The sequence below is a fragment of the Halyomorpha halys genome, unplaced genomic scaffold, assembly GCF_000696795.3.
Source record: "Halyomorpha halys isolate HHAL.00 unplaced genomic scaffold, Hhal_1.1 Scaffold100.1, whole genome shotgun sequence".
Lineage (NCBI taxonomy): Eukaryota > Metazoa > Arthropoda > Insecta > Hemiptera > Pentatomidae > Halyomorpha > Halyomorpha halys.
Window position 1 is genome coordinate 2,197,675 of NW_027112088.1, and position 8,269 is coordinate 2,205,943.

Sequence of the window (8,269 nt, forward strand, 5' to 3'; positions counted from 1 at the left end):
TTTTTCTCAGTCTCCTGCTGTTCCTCAAGGTAGTATCTTAGGCCCTATTCTTTATACGGTTTATACAGCTGACATCCCAACCCACCCTAACACAGTCCTAACAACATAATATATATATATACCTACTATCCAATATCTTGTCCAATCTGCGACACACAAATATTATTTAATGGGAGAACCAATTATGGTGAATCGTTTATTTTTTAAACCGTTGACAACTGTGTGGCACAATCTGGCTTCGGGTGTCGACTTTTATATGTGGCGGCCACACAAGATGAAAATTTGACCCCAATATGATTTAGAATAAAATTTAGGACCAAACCATATACTCCAGTAATAATAGTCCATACTTTAAAGTGTTGATTGTGGCACAGACACGCAAGGAAACCAATAGCCAAAAATATTTAACGGACTTTAAAATGTCAAAACTGTACATATAAAATCCGATTAAAATACTTCCCTAACCTTGCAGTAAGAGAAGAGTAAAAAAAAACAGTGGAAAATATTTCAAAATAATATTGACAAGATATCTCGGTTAAAACAAACAAAAAAAAGATGAAAACAAGGAACACACTTTTTTAGGAAAATCAATGAAAAAATAACCGTGGATAAAAGAATATAAGTAAATTTTTTCAGTTCAGCTTCAAAATTATATCTTTAAGCATATATATATCTATATATCTCTTCTTCGTCGTTTAATTATTTCTTTTTCTTCTTCATCTTGCTTCTCCTATAGTGAAGCAATAGGAAGAATCCTAATTGTTTATTACTCATTTAAATCCGATTCTCAAGAAATTTTAGAATTTTCCTTTCATAAAAAGGAAATTGGAGAATCAAACTTAATGGAAATTGTAGGGTCAAGCCGAAAAAATTAAATATTGGAACCATTTTCATTTAGTGTGTATTTTTCAATATGTATGAAAACGTGAGACGGAAAATTTGGTTTATATTTTTTTCCATTTTAACATAGATCCTGGATTAGAGGAATAAAAAGGAAATAGAAGTTTAGAAAGAGGAAATTCTCGAAGCCAGTTATCTTTTCTTATCGCGGTTCGGGGAGTAAAGAGGAAATTGTGTCGTTCAGTTATTACTTTCCTAACCCTCTAGGTATCTCTATTTTAGCTGTCCCTATAGAAATAAATGCCTACCATATTCGAAAGGCTTCATGGTTTAATTTTTTTTTTTTATAGAATCAATTATATTTAAATTGTAGTGAAGAAAACTTCACGAATTCGGGAGATCAGAAACAAGAAAATAATCTATAATCCATGTTATCTAGAGTGTTTAGCAATTATGATGTTATTCGTTATTATTAACAATAATGATAGAATTTAAAGACACTAGAGGTCGTATGTCGATATAGGGAGATATGCACATTAATGCACAACTTTAACTTATCACCCTGATAGTCAAAAATTTCAAACAATAAATTTCTATTTTTCTAATGTTACAAAAATACGTTTTTCGAGGTACGAATAATGAAAATCAACGCTTTCCCTGCCAATATGCCTAAATATAAAAAAGCCTCATATATGATGCGACACACTCGTCACCGATTTGCCAGTTTTTAAATGGCTGTCTGTATTTCTCATTTTTTGTAATTTACTTATCTATAAAATTCTTTCACGGTTCATATTAAAACAAATTACAGTTAGCAATGCAAAATAGTTTACTGTTTCAATTATAGAAAATTAAATGCACCTTAAAGAATTATTTTTTGGAAAATTCTGCATTTAAGCTCTGTTAGTCTATTTCAATGAGGATAATATCTACCTGGCATTAAATATCTCTTGATTATAAATCAGTATACCGAGTTTAATCAAAATCGTTAGATTTGTTTTTGAGAAAATCTAAAATTCATAAAAATGGATTCTATAATCATGAAATTCTGGCCAGTTAAAAGTAGATACCGATGGCGATTGGAAGTTTCCTCTCTTATACATCATATAAAAATTACAACCACATTTATATCTCATTTACTTACTATAGCAGATTGAGTAACAGGGGTCACGTTAAGAAACAATAATTCAAATGGCGGAAATTAAAGTTCAATTTATAACAGTAACAGTTCATAATAAATTTAATTTTATCAAATCCAGGTCTGCTATATAAACTTCGTCAATTCCTACACCCTACATGTTTCCTTATAATCCGTTCCTACCTCACTGATAGAACCTTTAAAGTAAATCATAACCTAGCCGACTCATCTCTTTTTTCTCAGTCTCCTGCTGTTCCTCAAGGTAGTATCTTAGGCCCTATTCTTTATACGGTTTATACAGCTGACATCCCAACCCACCCTAACACAGTCCTAACAACATAAATGTATACTTTGATGACACATGTATACTTTCTGTAAACAACGACCCAATTAATGCATCACAAACACTACAGACACACATAACATCTATTGAAGAATGGTGTCTGGAGAATCAAAATAAATCCTGACAAATCCCATCAGATCACCTTTACTCTCCGTGGTAAACCTCTACCCTCCTGTCCTACAGTATCCTTTCTAAATACTCCACTAACGCCTGTTGAACAGATTCGATACTTAGGACTCCATCTTGACAAGAGACTTACTTGGAATCCACACACAAGACTGAAACGACAAGAAACTGCTCGTAGATTCCGATTGGCTACAACACTTACTTGACAAACGCTCTAAACTTCCCATTCACTACAAAAAATTAGAATACTCTACGATAATCAGACCAATTTGGACATATGGAAATGAGCTTCCAAACCATCAAGTTCTTCCCACATCCAATCCTTACAATCCAAAATCCTACGTAAAATCCTTGATGCTCCTTATTACGTTACAAATAAACTCATTCACAAAGACCTTAACATCCCATTCGTTGCAGAATTGGCCCAAAACAGATATGCGTCTTTTCATTCCAAACTCCTTAACCATCCTAACCCATTAATTCTTAATCTTTCATCCTTAACAATCCCTGATAATCCTCCGAGGCGTCTGAAAAGAAGATGGCCACGGGACCTTCTAATTTAAATTAATGTTTGAAGTACCACCATTGGGTTGTTCCTTCCCAAGATTTTCAAGTTTATATGAAACATACAACATATTTACTTATTGTATTGTTTGGTACAGTTGAAAATTACATTAAATAAATAAATAAAATAAAAATAAAAAATTATCAATTTTTTATACTCCAGGAGAAGAAATAATATTCAGAAGATTGTGAGGATATGAAACCGTTAATGTTTTGATACGTTAGGAAAACCTGTTCGTTCAGAATAACTGGCATAATAATATAAGATAATAAATAATTGACATGGGATGAGATTCAATAAAAAGCATTATTTAAGCACTATTTAATACAAGCATCCTATTAAATAGTGCTTAAATGCTACCTGTATTTAATTCTACAGATCCTTTATAACCTTGGCAATACTTGCTAAACAGCAACAAGGGTTTCTATAATGCCAAGCAACCTCTCCTCCCTCCCGCCCTTTCATGCCGGTATCGAACATCATCTTGACGTTCCACTTTGTCAGGGGTTTGACGGGCGGACTAACAACTTCTGTCTCCGTCTGTCAAGAGCAATCTCTATCAGCCGGACCCTTAGTTGGTCATTTCGGCCGACTTCTTCCAATGTTGTTAACCTGTCTCCTGAGATTACGCTATCCCTCGTTGCTTCATTTAAAAAGGAATCATTCCTGCCTTGTAATAATTGGAAATAGCAAGTGGTTTACGTTGACGAGAAATTAAACGAGACTCACTAATATTCACTTGAGCGGATAATATAATTCAATCAAATTAAAAATAATTGTTCGTGATGATAAAATGGTTTTAAAAAAAAGTTGATTTGAATAATGTTGACCGTTGATTTAATATACATTCATTTCAGTAAAGGAGATCTACTTAAAACAAAAACTGCCATCTTCCTTCCGGTAAATCGATACTACATTCCATGAACTTTAAGAGAAAGTAGGAGACGGGGATATATATTTAAACCTTTAAATATTGGCAATCGCGTAACTATAAATGTATGAAGTGTACCTTCAACTTAAGGCTAGGTGCACACTTTATAATTGAGCTTTGGGGCTCCACTAAACCTTCGAATTCCTCTCGTATTCAATCTTTACAAACCAAAATCCTTCGAAAAATACTCAATGATCCTTACTTTGTCACAAATAAATCATTCATAACAACCTTAATGTTTCTTTTGTAATCGATTTAACCCGAACTGGATAGTTTCTAACTTAGCTTCCTCTTTCATTCCTGACGATCCTTCGAGGCGCCAGAAAAGAAGATGGCCTTGAGACCTTATATTGGGAAAAAAATATCTACATATAAGAATATATTTTGAAGCCTATCTGGTTTTATTGGTCATATTTAAAATTGCTTATTTTTTAATTATATTTTATTGGTTTAAATTATTTTATTTCATATCATCGACTTTTAAATTGATTCTTACACTACATTAAATATTAAAACAAATTTTAATTCCTATAAGGAATCATCTAGAAGAAATCTACTAAATCATTTTATGAGCTTATCATCCAAGGAAAATGAAGAGTGCAAAAAAATAGTTTTCGAATTTCCAATTATTATAAAAAAAATATATATTCAAAAGGATTAATTGACAGAAAAGAGACCTTGAAAGAAGGGGGACAATGTGATCTGTCTTTAAAAGAAAATTTGAACTAAAGGAAATGGAAAAGTTGGAGGGTGGGATTTTTTCCCTTTTTTGTTATATGAAGTTATAGGCAATACGATCAATCATTTAAGACCTCCCTTGAGTGATGGGCTGAGATTAAAGCTAGGATACCACCCAGAAATTTTCTGAAATGAAAATTAAGGGTTTTGTTTCAAACATGTAGGTGGCACAGTTATGAATATTCTAAGATTTTTTTCTTTTGAGGTTAGTCACCAAAGTTTCTGGTGATCTATTATTAATTAATCTTATAGATAAATCATCTGCCCTCAATGCAAGTAATCCTTTTTTTGGAATCGACTCACTAAACTTTGATAGTTTGATTAAAAACAATACACACAATGTTGTCAATTATTGTTCATCAAAAATAGATTCGTCCCATTAAAAAATAATTAAATTCTTAAGATCAAAGATGTATTTAAAGATAACGAGAAAAATAATTACATTGGAGCTTCTGCTATAACTTTTATTATTGTGTATTCCTCTACTCCTTTCTCTCTGACTTAACAATGAAGAATTCACGTGCCAAGTATATTATTATTTTTCTCCCGGAACATTTTCAATATCACTCTGCTGAAGGACAACTTATAACAGTTGAAATAAGAGAATAAAAAATACAGAGAGGGTAGAATAAAAATAAATCCATTACAGAGCACTTTTGAATGTTGTTACAATGCTTTGTTGAAATGTTCTGAAAGAAAAAATACATTCAGTGACGAATTATTTGAATTCTGCAAAGCTACACTTTTGGACATGAGATCATGATACTTTCTGTTTTATTTTGCACTTAAAACACGAACTGAATCTAAATAAATATTTGTTATTTCATTCTGATTCACGACAAAATGAATGAACTGTATATCTGTCGAATAATTGAGATCTCATAAATCAATTGCGAAATAAAATTTAAATTTGGAATTAAAAAACATGTAAATGACTATAGATAATTTTAACTGTATTTATTATTTGTAATTTTATATTTGTATTTATTAGATAGCACTTGTACCTGATCATACAGAGGGCTCCCGAACCCACGGGGTTGACTCATTGCTCCAGTAACAGAGTAAATAATTATCTACTACAGCTGGATTCGAACCCGGCTTCTTGGAGTTAAAAGCACAATGCCTAACCACTGAGCCACACCACACTCCCATATTACAATACATGAATGTATTTCTTTGAAAGTATTAAAAAAAACATGTTATAGGATAAAAATAAAACAAAAATATACCTAGTAAAAACAACAGAGGGAATTACAACTAAGAAAATACCACCGGCACACGATGTTTCTTTGTGTACATAATGACAACTAAACAAATTTGATAACTAAATTTACCCAAACAAAAGGAAATTTTTAAATAACTTTAAAAGCTTACGAAACATGACTATATCGTTTAGAATTTCTTTGATCCTATTACCGAAAAGAAATTCCAGAATTAAAAAAAAACCTTTGGAATATGAAAAATAAATATGTAATAGGATACCTATTCATCAAGATATTATTTGAGGCAAACTGTGAATTTAAAATTTATACACTGTGTGTAAATTATAATTTTGATTTTCTATATGCCAGATTAAATAAATAAATACAGTTTATCAATTAAAAAAAAATTATATCTGGCAAAAGATTTTTTTTTTTAATTCGTAGTTTAAAGAAAATATATTAAAGCCACTGGGAACATAAACTCTATATAATATTTTTGTATGGAATTCACAGAAAACTAGTCGAACAGAAACAGGTCACGTAAAACAGTCGCTGGTTGCCATGTTGATCGTAACCACAGGTTATGACAACCGAACACAATTGTGCTACCAAGCTCATGTGACTTCAGAGGAATATGAGGCGCCCCCGGGTGTAGGATTGGAGCCCTCGGTAATTGATTACAATACATAACGAAACATTTCTCAGTGACGTTTAGTTTATTGTTTATTCAATATTAGTAGATGTGCAATTGTAAATCCGTAGCAATAGTAGAAACAATAATACTCACGGCCGGTTCCAGACGTCTTCCTGAAAACCAAAGAATACTAAATTAATTATGAATTCTTAACAAGCGAGAATATTTATTCGTTACAGAACAATAATTGAAAAAAAAAACCTTTGTCCTCTCTAAGACAAAGAACCCTTACCAGTGGATAATGAACCTATCGGCTTAATGATTTACAACAAAAATATCCTTTTGTGATCTTACCCGGAGGTTGTCAACAATATACTTGACTTTGTAAAAAAATAATTCTTATTTTTGCAAAGTCCAGTATTCATGCCGTAAAATCAGCATCTTGTAAAATAAAAAAAGGAAAGTTCCTGACAGAAAAGGAGTGTGTTTGTGGACTACATGTACTGGTTAAAACCATTATTGTTACATTTCTAACTCATATATCGTTTATTAAAAAGATTCACTTGCGAAAAATTCTTTCTTTTTTTTTATTCATTTATTTATTGATATTTATAACTCTATAAAAAATACAACAAGCAAATTTGATCATAATGACATAATGATATGATACAGCATGTAGAGAAACTACCCAGTAGTAGAACTCTAAAAAAAGTTTACAATATAAGGTCACGAGGCCATCTTCTTTTCAGGCGCCTCGGAGGATTGCCAGGAATGGAAGAGGAAGCAAGGTTAGAAACTAGTGGGTTTAGGTGGTTAGGGAGTTTATAATGGAAGGAATGATGCAAAAAATTCAAACTTTATATATAAATTATTTAATTTATAAATTATTTAAAAATAGGATGACTGATAACAGAATAATTTTGAATATTTTTTACTGTGAAATTCACAACTACTGAAAAGTACATCTTGTGAATTTGGTGAAATTTCTTTCAAGATTTTTTGGAGAATGTTTGCTCATATCGCCACTTGAAAGACTAAATTATTATTTAACTTACAAATAATTATTATATTTTATTTAAATAAAGTCACTCAAGAAGACAAGCCCTTTTGAGTGAATTACAAGAAAATCCCTGAAGAGACGCTGATAGGCAATATTGCACGACAGAAATGTCTTTAATATTATTTTGAAGGGGCTATTAATTCCAACTTAAATACCATATTTGATGATGGTAGAATTGCGGAATTCATGACCATAAAAAACCATTTTTTAGTTACCGACGTTTCACCCCACAATGCAGGGCTAGATAAGTAGAATGAATTTCAATCAAATTCATTCCAAAACAAATTTTTTTCTGATATTTTTAAATGCCACAGGGATCATCTTCTTATAATATTTTATTTTTCATGTAAACAAAGATTTAAAATCGAAATTGCAAATAATATAATAAACACGAACTGGCAGAAATATAGGCGTGCAAAGCCCTGGGTAAAAGTTAGTAATGCATAAAACAGAAACAAATTCGATTTAATTAATTTATTCTTTCAGAATATAACAATTAAAATAAATACATTTTTAATTTAAAATTTTTAGATTTCAAACATTTTCACCTTTATCTCCTAATATGATTTACCAAAGATTTGTAATTTAATATTTATTAACTAGCTCACAAATATTAATAAAATACACTATAACAACATTATAATTGTTCATTATTTATTAAAGAAGTACACAAATATTTTCATAGATGAGCT

The 8,269-nt window shown here is 31.0% G+C and overlaps 1 long non-coding RNA gene across 1 annotated transcript in view; it reads right to left on the reverse strand.

Moving 5' to 3' along the window:
• LOC112210118 (uncharacterized) overlaps positions 1 to 8,269 on the reverse strand; it is a 415,980-nt gene that overhangs the window by 61,071 nt on the left and 346,640 nt on the right. The window contains exon 5 of the long non-coding RNA XR_010844114.1: positions 6,671 to 6,690. This is a non-coding gene — a long non-coding RNA (uncharacterized lncRNA). The remainder of the gene's footprint in view (positions 1 to 6,670; positions 6,691 to 8,269) is intronic.